At 35.7% G+C, this 18,727-nt stretch overlaps 1 long non-coding RNA gene across 1 annotated transcript; it reads left to right on the top strand.

Moving 5' to 3' along the window:
* The first annotated feature begins 2,795 nt into the window (after positions 1-2,795).
* Positions 2,796-18,583, top strand: LOC135964518 (uncharacterized). Its single transcript, XR_010577002.1, has 3 exons — positions 2,796-2,959; positions 17,140-17,279; positions 18,371-18,583. It is a non-coding gene; the product is annotated as an uncharacterized lncRNA (long non-coding RNA).
* The last annotated feature ends 144 nt before the right edge of the window (positions 18,584-18,727 follow it).

Genomic DNA, 18,727 nt, shown 5'->3' with positions numbered 1-18,727 from the left:
CAATACATTAATATAATTTTTACTTGGCACTCTAGTCTGTTGGAAGAGGCAGGGAATTTGGACAGAGAAATTAAAATGGACAAAGGTTAACCTGTTCTTTTTTCTTAACCTACTATGGTAAATCTCCCAGAATTTCAAGTTGTCTTATTATTTACTGCTCTGTTTTCATTGAAACCCTTCATCTCTTGTGTTTATGCCCATTCCTGATAACCTAGGTCTGTTTTCTCCTTCTGTCTTCAGGGTCAGGGTTTAACTTCCCTACTCTAACCTTCCTAAATCCGCTCAGAACTTCTCAGGAAGGCTAGAGACTGCAATATAGGACGTGTTTATATACCGTACATATGACATTTTCCTTCAAAATCTATTTCAGGAACAGTTTTCTGAAACACATTTCACTAGTTCACTATTAAGAAGTAGAGCTCTGAATATCTCTAATGTTTTCTGATCATAATTTTATAGACAAGCTCTGAATCTGAATTGTTAATCTCAAGATATATGTGCCCAAGCAAAAGCTGTATACCTAATTATTTGGAAGCATTCTTTTAATAAAAAGTGAGCAATGATTAATATAACTGGAAAAAAATTGTCAGATATACAGCACTGGCAGGTATTTTACAACAGGGGAAATCAGAAATATAAAAAGCTAGAACCGAATAAGACTAAGTGTTTTCATGTTGTTGCTGTTGTTGTTGTTGTAATTTAATTGCTATGTTCAGACCCGATTTTTTTAAAAGAGAATACATAAGTTTAAGAGATGGACTTTGTCCATTAAATACATAGTCTGCCTTTTCATCAGTGCAAGAGATTGTATCTCTAGTAACCCCTGATGAGCAGAAATAGCTTGTTGCAGAGCGGGTATCACCATTACTCCTCTCTAGCTATCTTATCCTCAGAAATCAGAAGTTCTGTTTTATTCTGATTCTGTCTTTTGAGATCTTGATCTCAACCTCAAACAACTATTATCTGTCAAAATCATTTGTAGCAGTTTAGAGGGAGGAGTGCATTTTGTACCTCAAATGAGGAAACTGGGATGGGATGTAAAACTCTGAGGAATGCATTGTTATGGATGTCAGTTGGCTGTCAGTATAAATTTTCTCAAAGCTCTCTACAAATATTAGGTATCCTTCCCAGTAGGGAAATAAATTGATGGCCCCTTGAGGTCAATGACATACTGTTATATGTGTGTAGTTTTTTACTATTTTTTATTTTTTCTGTTTGGATAACCATAAACTTATTAGGTTAAAAGAATATTTGACCTCATCACAATCCAGATTATAGTATGACATCTCTCCCATTAGCTGAATGCTACATCCACGTCCAATTCTTTCTCTTAAACTTTGATCTCCATTCAACAACTTCATTAAAAATATCTTCAGGGATCTGCTACGCACCAGGCACACTTATGTGCCCTGAGGATACAAAATCAACAAAGTCAATAACATCCCTGATCTTCATCCTCTAGGATTAGTGGTGAAGTGTGGGAATAGGGTCCAGAATGGTGAGAAGCGTAGTTCAACCATAATTTCATTCAAATTTCAGAAAATTCATTCTGGTTTAGCAGAGAAGGGAGGAGAGCATGCAGAGATATTTCACTGAAGAGACTAAGACTGAAGGAATTTTTGCAGATTTACTTCTATTACAGAACCATTTTAATCCCCCCCATTATTTTGAGTCCAATAACATTCTTCTAGGATTTTCACTGCAAATTCTACCAAGGCTAATTTACTCATTAGTCCCATAAAATGCCTTGCCTCATTTCCTCAAACCCACTGTCCACCCTATGGCTCGTCTCCACAGTTTCTTCTTTCTCCAGAAATCACTCCATATCCCCAATTCTCTTATAAACCTTCCCAGAGCACTTTTACCCATATTTGTCTCTTTCCAATCATTACAATGTAATAAAATACCACCTCTTATTTTTTAATATAACTACCAGAGGTGTCTTATTTACCAACATGTTTTTGATCCCTCTTCATTCTTGCATACAAGAATGGTTCACATCATATCTTGTTGTATTTCCATATCATAATGCCTCTAGAGATCAAATAACGACTCAGTGAATATGTAAATATCACTGTGCAGGTCAACTCTACATAGTGAAAAACGCATCCTGAGCAAAGCCATCAACAGAATGTCTCCCTGAAACCTTGAGACGTTAAGACATTCAATTGTGTATAGCACCTGCCTACCACTGTGTGATGTGGTCTGACTTGTGACTACATGACTGGAACATGTGAATATTTAAAAAATCAATAAAGTGAAAGTATATTAATTGATGAGCAATACTTTCTTATAAAATAAGCAAACAAAGTAAAATGGAAATTGTTTTTAAACAATTCTCAGACAATTTTTTCTTGTAGTGTCATAACTAAGATGACTAAGACAAACTATTTGTTTAAACCTCAGACAGAGGACTTATGCTGCTTTACCTACAGTTGCTTAGGAATAGGAATGACGATAATGGTAAATTTTAAGTACTGATGACGATGATGATGATGTATGGTTTCTTGCTGTATTATGGGTCCTGTTCTAAGTGCTTTATATATAGAATGACACAGTCTTTTCAACAGTCTTATTATGATCATTGCACAGATGAGGAAAATGAGGCATAACAAGGTTGAATAAGTCACGCGAGGCCACATAGCCAAACGTAAGGATGGGATGTGAACCAAGAAATACAAGTTCTAGAATCCATGCCCCATTCTGCTACATCCTACTGCCTCTCCTTTTACGAAAGCCTCCCAATTGTAGAAATGTGTATCTGCCATGTTAAATGTCATTTCAGAAGTTTGTAAGGGCTGTTCCTTGAAGCATACATCTGGCCCAGTCAATGTGACTAACAAGTCTTTTCAGTTAGTAACATACTTGCTGAGGGTTTGACAACAAACACTTAATGAAGATAGTGATAAATTCACACAGGCACCCAAGTAAATGTAAGCATCTCCAGAAATGAAGAAGAGTAACTATTATGCCAGCAAATAAAATTCATCTTGCCTGAATATATTTTCATATAACATAATGAGTAAATACAAAACAAATATTATTCCTTATTGAACACTATAGTTTAACACTTTTCAGTAATATAGACAAATTACACTTGGCAGAACAAGCTCTCAATATGCTTACAATATTCTAGAAAGAGATAAGTAAATGTGTACTTAAATCAATAAAAGTGAAGACAAAAAACATGTTTATGGACATCAGGGTTTCTAAGGAACTAAATATAATTGAATTCTAGCTATTGTTTCCTTGAAATGAAAATGGACGTTGCTAAGTATTTGATTATTGAAGATAAAACTAAAGTTATCAATGTAACACATAGTTCATTATTTCAAGCAGTGGAAGAATGTTATTAGATCCACAGATCAACAGAAAAATGATACCGTTTTGCTTTAGGTAACAGAAGACTCCGTTTTTCTTTTTTTTCCCTCAGTGTTTTATTATTGCTGTTGCTTTAGCCACTAACAAAACGGAAAAATTCCCCCATCTTTCTCTTTATTTTCTTGGAGTATAATATCTTTCTACATTTAATTTTGTCCTTCCTTGAACTTTATAATACTTAATCCCTCTCCTTCTCCTTCTTCCCCTCTTGACACTGGATCTCTGCAGATGACTATCTCTTGGTTATTTTTCTCTGATTTTTCTTATTTAAGCATGTAATAGAATTAAAAAAAGATCTTCCCACCCACATACTCTTTCCCAAATAATCAGTTTTCATAAAGCAGCCATCCACTTATACTTGTTCTTTGTGTACCTTTCCAAAGGGAGTCCGTATCTCTAAAGTTTTATATTCCCATCTTTTTCTCAAATTTCTCAAATATACCATAATGTTTTATACCTTTCTCTTTTCATTCATTCTGCTTGGAGATTAGTCTATGTCAGTTTACATGACATATTTTCAACCTTTAATCGTTTTCTTTTCCACATGTAGTATAATAATTCAAATTATTTTAAGTTATGTGATATTCTACATGTTTATAAAATATATATTTGTTTATAACTAAAATAATTAAATAAATTCCCATGAACTCTCTGTTTTACATAATAATATAATCTTACATATATCATTCCAATGGGTTCCTTCTTTTCCTTTTCCAATTCTGCCCAGAGAAGAGAATTATTCTCTTGACATTTGTGTTATAATCATCTTGGTTTTAAAAACTTTTATATCGTATATTTTAACTCAGAAACAATATTTTTTTTCAATTTTCTTCTTTTAAGCTTCATAAAAATGGAATTATATTATATAGCAGTCTTTGAGATTTGCTTTTCATGTCAATATCACATTGATACTTAATAGTTGTGATACTTTCACATTCATTGAGGTATGAGATTCCATCATGTAAATACACACCACAATATATTGAAACCAATGGCAAGAACCACAAATACTTTTGCACCAACCTAATATTTATGAATGCTTCTGTTGATGGGCCTGGAGTTGTTTTTTTTTTTTTTTTTTTTTTTTTTTTTTTTAATGAACAAAGCCGCTGTGAGAATTCTTCCACGTGTCTCCTGAGAAAATGTAAGAATGTATATAAAATATTTGGCTGAGAGTGAAATACCTGCTAATTTGCAGGATATGTGAGTGTCCAAATGTAAGAGATATTGCCAAATTATTTTTCCAAAATGGTTGTACAAGTTTACACATGAATCGGCAGTATAAAAATGCTCCCATTGTTCACACCGATGCCAACACCTGGTATTGCCAAATTTTTATTTTCCCTCATTTCTTCTAAGTACGTATCAAAGGGTGGATTTGCTGTAGTTGCATGTTTAAAAGGTATCACCAAACTCTTTTCCAAAGTGGCTACTTGAGCTCATGTTTTCATCATTAATTATTTTAACATACAAGAGTTCCTTTTATTCTATAAATATTTTTCTATACATTTCTCTTCATTTATAAGTAAAATATGTTATTTTTACCTCAGGAATTTTTTTTAAAATAATCTGTTTTTATTATTTATGTTTCTCTGATGCCTTTTGCTTTGTTTTTGTTTATTTATGTTTTGTCGTGATTGCTTTGAACGGGCAAAACTTTTTACAAAGTAGGTTTTAGAATTGGGAGATTGAGATAGACGCAGACCAAAAATAATCAGCTGTAATCTTCTGTAGGCATTTTATCAGTCATTGGTTTATAGAGAAGAATCATATCCCTTATTCTCTCACCTGGGAACTATAAACCCAGATGCCAGCGTTCTGTGGGACAAGTAGACTAAGATGAACCTATTGTATGTTCACGACATGTTCACTTAGTTCCCTTGTTTTAGGTGCATAATCTTTTTTTCTCAGCTGTGTCTAATGTGGTGTATTTGTCAGGTTTCACATTGCTAGTAAAGAGATACTTGAGATTGGGAAATTTACAAAAGAGGTTGAATAAACTCACAGTTCCATGTGACTGGGGAGGCCTCACAATCATGGTGGAAGGTGAAAGGCACGAACCACATGGCAGCAGACAAGAGAAGGGAGCTTGTGCAGGGAAACTCTCCCTTATAAAACCATCAGATCTCGTGAGACTTATTCACTCTCATGAGAAGAGCATGGGAAAGACCCACCGCCATGATTCAATTACCTCTCACCGGGTTCCTCCTACAACACATGGGAATTGTAGCAGCTACAGTTCAAGATGAGATTTGGGTGGGGACACAGCCAAACCGTATCATACGGTGAGTACAGAATCTTTCTGGTTACAGTTCTTTAGACAGCAAATCTCCCAGTTATTCTGGGTTGCAGGACAGGTAGTTACTTATACGCACAGGACGGAGAAAGAAATTGGGATTCTGATTTGCAAAAACAGACTTTCAGCCTTCCCTCTTATTTGCTGATGGCCCAAGCTACAAACCCAATGTTAGGAATTCCATCTTCTACTTCCCAAGTCCTCTGGGTGGGGATTCGTGGTTAATATGCTTGCTTCAGGACTTACCCTGCATTCCAACGTACGCTTCAGACTTCTCCTGAGAAGTAAATTAACACTTGTCCCTCTATTTTCCACCTTCGAAGTGTGTGGCTGTCATACTGTCTCCCACACTCCTCAGCAATGTAGGCTGATGTAAACCAAGTCTTCATTTCTGCTGCATTAGTTCAGCTGCAGAAGGGAAAGTAGGTATAGTAATGTATTTTATGCATCATGCTCCTTTCCCTAATCTTTCTACTTGAACCTCCCAATACTGGCATTAAGTATTTGTCTGGCTCCTCGTTCCATGACTTTATGAAGGTTCCAACCTCACTTTGACCATTTCTGAGCAAAATTCTGGCTTTATCCTTCATTCGCATTATTTACAGTAGTGAATTCCCAAACTTTTTAAATCCACTGACACCTTTGATGCATATAAAAGCCTTCTGAACATTGTATCTAATAAGCTCAAGGGCAGACACCATATGCCTCATTAAGAATCACTAATATCTGTGTTATTTTAAAGGCACAAAAAAATTAATCTGGGTTTTCTGTATTTTGCATTGTGAAAAACAATAAAAAATTAAACATAAAATAATATTATTAAATACAATGAGAGTATATATTTGAAACTACACTGACTTCAGGGAGTTTGACCCTGTTGTGAATAACTAGTTAAGGGATATCCAGTTATGCAGGTTCAAAACAGATCAGCCCACCAGGAGATGGGATTTGGGTTCTAACCACCTTTGCTTTTTACTATTTAACAGTAAGACATTTAATCCATCTAGAATGCATCTTTCTTATTAATAATTTGAAAAAGTTTTATTCAATGGTATGAAAAATTTTCAGCAGAGAAAAAAAACTATCATGGAACACTTAATGACTTCTTATAGGTTAGGAAGTATTTTTCATCTTTAGCCATTTTGACTGAAGGAAAACAAAACCTTCTTCTTCAATTCAGAGGTCTCTGAACCTTTCTTCTGGTCTCCTCTCTGTTGATTTATACACTTAAAACAAATGAGGACCGGTAACCTGACCTCTCTTTCTTTCCATTGCCAACTTATTCCTATTTAACATTTTAATCTACTTCTGTATCTTCTCTAAATTTCTTTTTGTCTGTCTTTGCCCTTACGTTTTAGGGCAGGTGACTTCCAGGAATTTTACATAGTATTCCAGACATAGCCGTACTCAACCTGTATAAACTAGAACTTCTGCTTCCCACCTGTGTGCAACCTCTTTTCAAGCAAACTGCATTGCAAAATTGTGTCTAGACTGTCCCTTTCTATGGCTATCAGACGCCTATGTTAAATGATGAGCAAGGAAGTTTTTTCTAGTGGTGCCTAGATGTTTTTGTTTTTCCCAATTATATAGTAGCATAATTCCAAGAAACTTTTATTTCAAATTATTGTAACTTATCACACCAATAATTCCTTACTAATATATGGGAAGTTAGGTATATTAAGGACCTGTCTGTTTGAATATGGTAACATATGTCACTCTGCATCTACTAGACTCAATGCTATTAATACAACAATAAAAGGGATTCCTCAGGAAAACTGAGGGCCTGCAGGCTGCCTGCCTCTTGAGTAAGGCAGGAACAATCCAGGGATCTGCCTATGCCTGACAAGTGTGCAAATCAGCAAATGTTTTCAGACTATACACTGTACTGTATAGGAGAATCGTCAGCTTAATACCATTAGAGTATTGCGGTTTTGTTCTGTACAGCACCGAGGTTTTGATTTAGGATTATTTTTTCAAACTATATATGTACTTTCATGTTTAATTGTAATTCCAGGAGAGCAGCTATATTATCTGCATTGTTTTTATATTCCCAGAACCCAGAAAATAGATGTTCAATAAATGCTTTTCAAATGACTGGTAGAATACAACAAGGAAGAGTACCTTAGTCTTTTCAAGCTGCTGTAACAAACTACCACCCCCGGGTACCTTACAAACAACACAAATGTATAAATAAATTTTATTTTATTTATGAGACTGAAAAGTACCAGGTCACAATACCAACACATTCAGTGTCTGAATCTGATAAGGGCCCACTCCCTGGTTTCTATTGCAGGTTCAGATATAAACGTATAAATTTCATTGGGACATAAACATTTTAGTTTGCAGGAAGAAGTAAAATAGTATATATTCACATCTATCTTAGATTACCAAAATTGCAAATATGCTACTTAAAAATAATAGGAACTTTGCTATATTACATTCCCACCAATAGTTTACAAGGGCTCTCTTTTCTTCACAACCTCACCAATATGTGTTATCTCTTTTGATAACAGCCAATATAACTGCTGTGAGGTGACATCTCACTGTGGTTTTAATTTTCATTACCCTGATAAATAATGATATTAAGCATTTTTTTAATACATGTGTTGGCCATTTGTATGTATTTTATTGAGAAATGTCTGTTCAGATCTTTTGCCCATTTTCTAACAGGTTGTTTTATTGTTATTATTTTGCTAAATTTGTTTTATGTTTTATATATTCATCTCCTATCACATATATGATTTGTAAATATTTTCTCCCAATCTGTGGATTGTCTCTTTACTCTGTTCATTGTTTCCTTTGCTACACAGAAGCTTTTTAGTTTGATACCATCCCGTTTGTCTATTTCTGCTTTTGTTGCCTGTATTTTTGGTGATATCCAAGAAATCATTGCCCAGACCATGTTACAGAGCTTTTCTCCTATGTTTTCTCCTGATAGTTTCAGTTTCAGATTTTAAATCTTTAAACCCTTTTGAGTTGATTTAGTATGTGACATGTGATACGGATTCAATTTCACTACTTTGCATGTCAATATCCAGTTCTCCCAACATCATTTATTGAAAAGACTGCCCTAACCCCATCGTGTCTTCTTGGCAGCTTTGCTGAAAATTAATTTACAAATTTTATGGGTTTATTTTTTGGTTATGTTATTCTACTGGTCAGTGTTTGTTTTTATGCTATTTCCATGCTTTTTTGAGTACGATGGTTTTGTAAGGTATTTTGAAATCAGATACTTTGAAATCTCCAGGTTTGTTCTTGTTATTCTTTCCTACTTGGGGTTGTTTATGAACCTATGCAGAGTCTCCTAGGGTATATAGTAATTTAAAATTTGTCATCCTAGCTCTACAGTGTCTATAACATGGTATTTTCTCAAAAAGTGTAAGAATCTAAGTATTAACAATTTCCTAGGTCTACTATAAATTTAGCTTTTTTGATGAAAAAGTATCTTTGATTATATAATTTATGACAATTCATCACTATGCACGCTATGCACATTTTGTCCATTTTTCTTTCAAAATTTTTCTATAGCAAGAATATCAATTTAAAGGATTTTATGTAACACAAAGGAATAAAATTTCAAAAAAATGTTTTCTTTTGTTTTTTTACTGAACTAAAAATGTGATTCCGGCTTTCACAGTGAGACATTTTGTATATTTAAGTTCAGGAGGAATCATTTTTGACTTGTGATATGTTGTCAGTAGAGTGAAAAATAAAAACTGATTGGATTTCTTTTCATTCATGTTCCAAATACTCAAGTGTTATATATCATATTTTCTCAAAATGTGGCTAGGCCTAAAGTTACCACTCTTTCAGCCTCAGTTGGGATATAAAAAACTGCTTTATGAGTTGCAAATCTTTAAAACATACATATTTCTTCGCGAGTATTCGGTAAGTCAGAGAAATGCTTACCCAAAGTAAAACCAAAGTAAAAATGACAATAAGTGGCAGCCTATGAATATACACATACAGGAAAATAAAAAAATATTATATATCATGCTAGTATGGTTGCTGTAAGAAAAACTAAAACAGAACTCAAATAAACGGAAACCTATACATCTCATCATTTGTCTCCTAATCAGTAAAATCGTGTTGAGGAGGCCTTGTTGTCTGGGGTGACACCCGAGGTTCTTTGCCTCACAGCCACAGAGATCAAGAATGTGGACACACATTCTTGTGTGGTCCACGTCTATAACATGGTATTTCCAATGTTAGAAGGGTGAGGTATAGAAATTTAATAGGCGAAAGTAAGAGAATAGCTCTCTGCTACAGAGAGGGGTCCCAGAAAAACGGGTTGTCAATCTGTGGTGAAATGCAGGGGTTTTTATAGATGATCTAGTGGTGAGGCAATGTCTGATTTACATAGGACACGAAAAACGTGTTAGGACCTGTTGTGCCATTTGCATAGGGCGTGACTCTGGCAGCCCCCGTACCAATCTTTTATTATGCCTGTGAGTTCTCTGCCTGAGCTTCTCCATGTTGCCCATTTTTTATGGTACACATGCTGACAAAAAAGGGAAGGTCGAGCCCATGGTGGACATGCGTGGCTCCCAGGGAGCCTTGTTCCATTGGTGTAGCTGCCTGCATTCCCCCATGCAAGCTTCCAGCTTCCTTATTTGTGTTTGCAGCTTGATCTTTTAGGCTGCTCTTTGTTAGAAAAGAAATGATTTCTTGGGCTGATTTTTGTTAGAAGGGAAGTTCTGCCAAGGACCCTTTTGCTCTATCTGCCTAAATAATGTCTATCTCCTGCATCAGTTTTATTGACAAAAACAATTTCTTTTCATTCTATAAAAACATTGTTAGCAACTGTGATAACTGATGCACATGCTTTCTATTAAATCTTTCTCTTTTCCCTTCAATCTGAGATTTGAAATAATTTTTTCCACAGTTTGGCAGACATGGAATTCTTACAATACCTTTCTAAAATATTTTTGGTTATAATTGAGCCATGGGATTAAAAGCAGTGGCAAATGAGGCCTTTTGTTTGGTGCACTTATCATGTTATAACTCTACACAGATTATATAGTCAATAGCATTTCCGTGACACCTTGACATTCCTTTTAATTGATTCAATTGTGTCTATCAATAAAGGCATTTCCAAGTGTTAACCCCCAGTATCTGAAAATGTGACATTATTTGGAAAAAAGGATCTTTGAAGATGCAATTAACAATCTCAAAATAAAAGTAACCTGAAATTAGGATGGCCACTAAATTTCTTATAAGGACAAGTGTCATTATAAGAAAAGAGGAAGATATGGAGATAGAGGGCAGACAGCTATGTTAAGAATTGCCAGCTTTCTCCGGAAGCTGAGAAAGAGGCATGGAGCAGATTTCACCTCAGAGACTCGGAGAGAAAGCAGCCCTACATAGTTGATTTTGCACTTCTGGTCTCTAGAACTGTGAGAGAATAATTACTGTTGCCTCAAAGCTACCAAGTTTGTGGTAATTTGTTATGATACACCTAGGAAACTAATCTATTGCTATCACTACCATAATTAATGACTTTTTTAATCTACCAGAAGCAATATAGAGTATGGTAAAGGAAACAGCTTTGGAGATTGGCTATCTTGTTTCAGTCCTGAGTTAACCACTTACCAACCTAAAAAATAATTAAATATTGCCAAAAACTATACAAATTTTATTGGACCTGTGTTAGAATTAAGTAGAAAATTTTCTAAAGATATTGCTCACAGTTTTGCCAGCTATCTAGAAAATACCCTATAAATACTAACAAAAATTGTTCTCTATAGGATGCTGCTGGTTTTATCTCTGTAATTGAGGTAGAGAGGGATGCAATAGCTTAGGTTTCAAATTAAAATTTACTATTTGTTGTAATGTAAACTTTAGTAAAATGTGGCCCTTTTCATTCATTTGAAAGTGTATCTTTTTGCATATGTGTAAGTGTGTCAGCCATGGAACAGAGAAAAGGTACAGAGAAAAGGTATATCAGGACCAACCTCAGAAGAGGAGAAAGGAGACAAGGAAGATAGAGAGAAGCCAGGTTGATGAGTTAATTACCAGTAAGGAATTTAGGCATTGCCTTATACAATGAAGTGCCACTAACGGGAACCAAGCTGAGAAATAACATGCCTTGGTTGTGGTTTATATCAAGTATTCTGTGTTTTATATAAAGTATTCTGACTGCAGTGTGTGAGAATAAATTTAAGGAAGACAGAGAGAAAGCCCAGTTAAGAAACTTGTGCTGTGCTCTACGTGAGATAACAAAGACTCAATTTTATTTTATTTAAATTTTAATTATTTTATTTATTTTGAGACAGAGACTCACTCTGTCACCCAGGCTGGAGTGCAGCTGTGCTATCTCAGCTCACTACAACTTCTGCCTCCCAGATTCAAGCAATTCTCATGCCTCAAACTCCAGAGTAGCTGGGGTTATAGGCATGCACCACCATACCTGGCTATTTTTTTCTATTTTTAGTAGAGGCAAGTTTTCACTACTGTGTTGGCCAGGCTGGTCTCGAACTCCTGGCCTCAAGTGATGTGCCCACCTAGGCCTCCCAAACTGCTGAGATTATAGGCATGAGCCACCACACGTGGCCTGCAAAGACTCAAATTTTTAAAAGTGATAGTTGGATAAAGAAGAGGGATGAGACCAATACTTCCTATCAAAACTTCTCCTTTGAGAATCATACTACCCTATTCTTTCTGTATTTTCTACAGCTTCCTTTGTAGGAAGGGATTTTTTGACTGAATGTGAAATGTGATATGAGAAGATGAGAATTAAAATGAGAAATAAGGATGCATGATTAGTAAAAACTCAAATGAAAATGTACAGAAATGAGGCATATTTGGGGATAGAGAGAGTGAACTCACTTTCCCCGTGTTAATTTTTGTGGAACAAGTAGAAACACCATATGGAAATACACAGTAGCTTAGTCTATGTCTAAAGTAAAAAAAAAGAAGTCTGACCTATCTATACAAATTTAGGAGTTGGAATATATTTGCTATTAAGATCATCAGACTGGATGTGGTGGCTCATGCCTATCATCCCAGCACTTTGTAAGGCCAAGATGGGAGGATTGCTTGAGTCCAGGAGTTTGAGGCCAGCTGGGCAACACAGTGAGATCCCCTCTCTACAAAAAAATAAACTAAATGAGCCAGGCATGGTGGCACATGCTAGTAGTCTCAGCTACTCAGCAGGCTGAAGTAGTAGGATCACTTGAGCCCAGGAGGTCGAGGCTGCAGTGAGCCAAGTTTGTGCCAGTGCATTCCAGCGTGGGCAACAGAACTGTCTAAGAAAAAAAAGATGAGAATGTGTAAGATCACCAAGGACAGTATGTAGACCCTAAGAGTTGTTCCTAAATACAAACATACAGAAACAGAAAAGAGGAAGAGAATCTCTTTATGAAGAAGGCAAAAACCAGAGGTATGACAATGACCAGAGGAGTGCTGTGTCATGACAGTGAAAGAAATTATGAAAGGCAGAGTAAGTGTTCTAGCGTTCAGAATTCATTCAGCAGAGGAGCAGAATACAATATAGGATTGTGAAGTTCGAAGGTATTTAAATTAATGATTGTGTTACAACTTAATGGCTCCTTCTTGCTGGCTACCTGGAAAAGCCAATACACTGAGAACAACAGGAATGTTGCAGTTGAGAAAGAGTTTAATTATCCCAAAGCAGCCAAGTGGGAAGACTGGAAATATTTCTCAAATCTGCTTCTCTGAGAGCTCAGAGGCTAGAATTTTTAAGGATAATTTGACAGGCATGGGGCTAGGGAATGTGTGCTACTGATTGGTTGGGTTAGGGATGAAACAGTAAGCGTGTCTAACTGTCTTCATGTACTTGAGTCAGTTTCCAGGTGGGGATCCCATGACTGGTTGAGTCAGTTGCTTGGTATGAGGCATGAGTCCAGGTAGAGTCTGTAGGTCAGGAGAATGCAAAAGTCTGAAAAATAGCTCAAAGATCCATCTTAGGTTTTATAATAGTAATGTTATCTATAGGAGCAAGGCGGGGATGGTGTTTCAAATCTTGTGAACTCTGGCTATGTGACTCCTGAGTGGTAAGGCATTATAAAAAAGCAAGCTAGGGAACAATCGCTGGTTATCATTTAACCACGCCTACATCTTGGCAGAATTAAGGCCCCTCCCATAATTTTAATGCTGTGGCCTTTTATTAGCCTTACAAAGATGGTCTAGGTCCCTGAACAAGGAGTGGGTCAGTATTGGGAGGGGACTGTTATTCTTCTTGATTTAACATCAAACTATAAGCTAAATTTCTCCCATAGTTAGCTTTGCCTACATTCAGGAATGAGCAAGGGCAGTAAGCTTGTGAGGTTAGAAGCAAGGTGGAGTTTGTTTATGGTAGATTCCTCCCACTGTTACAGTTTTTGCAAAGGAGATTTCTGTGGAGTTTTTATATAATTGTTAGGCATCTTGAGGTACCATTTCCAATTTAGATCTTCTGGAATGACACTCAGTTCAAAAAGAGTTAATACCACAAAGCCATCACTATAGCTATAAGGAAAACCAGAAGATTCTGCTGCTTTCCCAATGAACTCTCACAACTGGAATGCTGGAGAATGAGCACACAAAGTGAAAATCATGCCGAGAATTAGAAAATCAGATAAGGAGTCTGTGGCCAATGTCATTTCTTGACAGCAGGACACTGAACACTGGGCACTGGAACACAAGTGAAAGTAACCCACCCATTTCCAAATCTTGTTTGCTGGCAGCACTAGCTTCAAGCCACAGATCTGGTCTCCACTTCACGTTTTCCTGATCTCTCCAGAGCGCCTCTAAAGGAGAAACACATTTCACTTCAAAGATAATAGCTGCAAGACAGCTGCTGAAGTGATTTTTAGCATGCCTGTCTTTCCAAATAATAATGTGAAGTGCGATTTAAGAAAGACAATTTGAAAAATTCTTCCACAGTCATCAAATGTAATATAATCTCTCAACAAGATAAATATTGAAAAATATCAATTGCATGTGTCAATTGAATGTATCCATTAAAAGTTATTGGAGACCATAATAAAAATAGCTTTGGTGTCATGGGGAAAGCAAAAACCGTATTAGAAGGATTTAGGAAGGTATATGAAACACAAAGAATGATGAAGACTGTGATTGATTAATCTCCATAGGAAGAACAGAAAAATTATTAAGAGATATTAGTATAAGAAACAGGAAGGTTTTTCATTATTGAAAGTAGGGTATAAAAATAATTTTAAAAAAGATAAGAAAGAAAGGGGTTTGTTGACATTGTTTGTTTTGCAAAAGGCTATTTAAGCCTATCTATGACTGAAGGAATGTTTCCCAGGAAGATAAAGGAGATTAAAGGTAAAATGGGGGGAAAAAAGAGCTTATTTACTCAGCAAGTTTTCTCAAGGTAGCAAATAAAATAAAGAAACATACAGAAATATTTACTCAAAAAGAAAATAACTCATATTTACATCTTATAGACAAAAGAATAGTGAATACAGAATAGATTTGTTTGTAGGTGAGTATAGAAGTGAGATTGCAACTAATGGTCACAGAATCTTTCTATTTCTTGTTTTCTTTGGTTTGTTTCTTCTCAATAAGAGTAAGGTTGTCCACTGAGAATGAGGTTAATGGAAACTGAGGAAGGAGATATAGGAAAGTCACAAAAGTTTAGAATAATCATTGTGAGGAATCAAAGATAGAGCTCAATAAGATTAGTAAAGGTATTAATGAAATGTGTTGAAGTCACTATCAAAGTTACTTATCAGGATATTTTCACCTGTGTATTTTTTGTCTCCACAGCACTTATTCAATGAAGTAAATGAAATGATAATGCAGATCATAGCAGTGATTCGGGTTTCATTTCGAAAGGATAAATATGACAAAATGACAGGTGCCGAGAAATCTGGTCTACTGAAGAAGTTGGTCAGACCTTTGACATGAAATTCAGGAATGCCAGTGAAGGAAGGGAGCTCAGGAAGTATCTGACAGATTCCAAAACAGAAGTAAGATAATAAGGTCTTGGAATCTTTGGTGAAATAAAATGAAGGAAATAAGGAAGTAAAAGAGTTAGAAAAACAAGAAATCATGGTCAGAGAATATGCAAGTTATATTATAAAGTTCTGAGCTTGACCACATCAGATTAGGAAGACTTGGATAATTTGACCCTGCAGGGAGGATGTTTGCTATAAATGTAGATGGCCACTGAAGCTGCAAGAGCCCAGGGAATTAGATACAAAGATGTTGTTTGGAGTTTTATAGCTGATGGTTAAAGACCATTCAAATAATCCAAAGATGTGTAAAAAGTATTATCCAGGTACCAAAGTCTGTAATAGATGTAGAACCTACAAAGGAAGCTGTAGAAAATGCAGAAAGCATAGGGTAGTAAGATTCTCAAAGGAGTGGAAGTTTTGATATGAAGTAGAATATTTGTGTGAAACTGTTGTTGCAAATCTAGAAAACCTATTTTCTCACTTCAACTATTTGGATTTGAAAATCAGTTGTAGTTACATTTTAATGTAATAATTTCAGTGAGCAATGAATGCCAGAAGCAGGGAGAAACAGAAGCAAGCCCTGGTTATAATTTAATAACTAGGCTTATTTTAAGTATTGACTAGAAGTGGCCAAAAGTTGTGAATGACCACTGATACTACCAATGTATAATAATGCCACTAAATCAAATAACTTTCTTTGCCCTCCAAAATTATTAAAACAAAGATTCCAAGGCTCAAATGAAAGTGCCTTTGCAAAAAATATGACAGTGAGGTAAATCTGGCATTGCTGACTCCACTGTTGACTCCATCTTGCTTCTAACCTCACAAAGAGACTATGAAAAATATGTAGCACTACTAAACCAAATTACTGTCATAAGAAATATGGCATAACCATGCTTTTCCTGGAAGAGCATTCTGTGTGTTTTCCATAAACTGCCATAGAAATAAACATTTTAATTTATATTTTTTGAAACTGGAAAATCAAAATATGTCACCCCAAAATATGCTTCTTTGGCACAACTAACCCAAAATATGCTTCTTTGGAATATGTTGGGTTAGCTGTGATGAGAAAGAGCAGACAAAACGAGCTCTGAGAAGCTATCCTTTTGTAAAAGAAATTTACACCTATCTGCTTTAATAAAACAAACAGGGGATGTAGGCAGATGCTTTTTCTGAGGTTGCCTTTTTGGGATCTAGGAAAGATTAACCTACAGGAAAAAGAGACTAAAGGTCTGACGTTTATCAAGTTTTGACAGACAAACTTACTACAGGCTACCATCTCTCTTTCTGAGGACTGCTGCTTGGGAGACTTCATCTGCATAACAAGACAGCCTTTGCTCATTATTTAGTTCCTTTCCTCACCCTCCAATAACCTGTTACTACTTCCCTCCAAGAGCACCAAACCCCTACTCATTTCTGTACAGGATTCTTCAGTCATCTGGCTCATCCTGGAGTCTCACATTTTGTGTGGCTGCTGTGTATTTGCATACAAATTGACTTGTATGCCTTTTCTCTTACTAATCTGTCTCTTGTCAGCTTGTTTTACAGACTCAAATTAAAAAGTCTTCAAGAAAGGGAGAAGTTCCTTCTTCCCTGGAAAACAAAACTCTTGTTAAACACCAGACATCAGGAGCTGTTTTCACATTTCCTTTGCCAATACAAGAAATAGTTCTATGGTATATCTGATTTTTAAGATTATTCAAACTATATCATTTTCACAATATTTAGAATGGTTAATTTACATATGGCATTTGAGAAAGAATCAACTGATAGTTTATTGTAATTGAAAATGAAATTGTTTTTATAAATAGGCTCTTAGAAATGCAAAACTTCTTGCTGTTCATGATTTCATGTACAACTACCTCCAGTTATTCAAAACTTGAATCTGAGTTCCTAATCCTGTAATATTGCCTTTTACTGATACAACAAATATACTGTGCACATTTTCATTTACTTTTACAGAGCCTGCTGTTGACTCATTAAGAGTATAAAAAAATCTGCAGAGAATTATCTTTAAAGTCCCTGGATAAAAAGTATGGCAAATAACAGCTGATACAACCTATGAATAAGTCTGTCAGTTTGAAAGCATATAAAGCGTAAATGTCAAAAGGAAGATTTCCTTGTAAATAAAAAAACATAGAAGCTATATTGAAGGTCTATTTACATTACAGCCCGATAGGTTCTTCCTGCCTACTGCATAGCCAAACCAATGCACTGAGAGCAACCGGTTTTGCAGCAAAGGAAGAGTTTAGTAATTACAGGGCCAATCAAGCAGAAGGACAGAAGATAATTCTCAAGTTCACCTCCCCAAGAATTCAGACACTAAGAATTTTCAAGGATAGTTTGGCTGTCAGTGGCTTGGGGAACGGGAAATGCTACCTGTTTGGGTCAGGTATGAAAACACAGGTGGTAAAAGCAGTCTTCTTGCACTGAGTCAGTTCCTGGGTAGGGGTTACAAGACCTGTTATCAGTTTCTTGGTATGAGTTACCGATCCAGGTGTTACCAGCTGGTACATCACAATGCAGTGTCTGAAAAATATCTCAAGCACCAGCCCCAGGTTTTATTACTGTCATATTATCTATAGGAGCAATCGGGAAGGTTACAAATCTGTGGCCTCTGGCTACATGAATCCTGAGACATAATTTTAACGTTATGAACAATGTGTTAGTTTTACAGAGGTGGTTTTAGTCCCTAAATAGGAAAGGAATTAGTTTTGTGTAAGTGTTATCATCTTTGTTTTAAAGTTAAACTAAATTCCTGCCATAGGTATCTCATCCTTTACCCAAGAATGAGCAAGGACAGCTTGCACACACACATTTTATAAAAACTGGTAACTGACTTCAGCAATGTTGCAACATGAAAAATCAATGTACAACAATCAACTGTATTTCTATGTATTAGCAACAAACCAAAAATTAAATTAAGGCAACAATTTCATTTAAAATAGCATCAAACAAAATAAAAACACTTAGGAATAAATGCAACCAAAGAAGTACAAAATGTATCCTCTCAAAACACAAAACACTGTTAAACAAATTAAAGAAGAGCTAAATAAATGGAGAGGTATCTTGTGTTTAAAGATAAAATACTTCAGACTGTAAAGATGGCAATATTCCTCAAACT

This window comes from Macaca fascicularis, chromosome 8, assembly GCF_037993035.2.
Source record: "Macaca fascicularis isolate 582-1 chromosome 8, T2T-MFA8v1.1".
Classification (NCBI taxonomy): Eukaryota; Metazoa; Chordata; class Mammalia; order Primates; family Cercopithecidae; genus Macaca; species Macaca fascicularis.
Note: the sequence above shows the minus strand (reverse complement) of the source record. Positions and strands in the feature narration are given on the sequence as shown.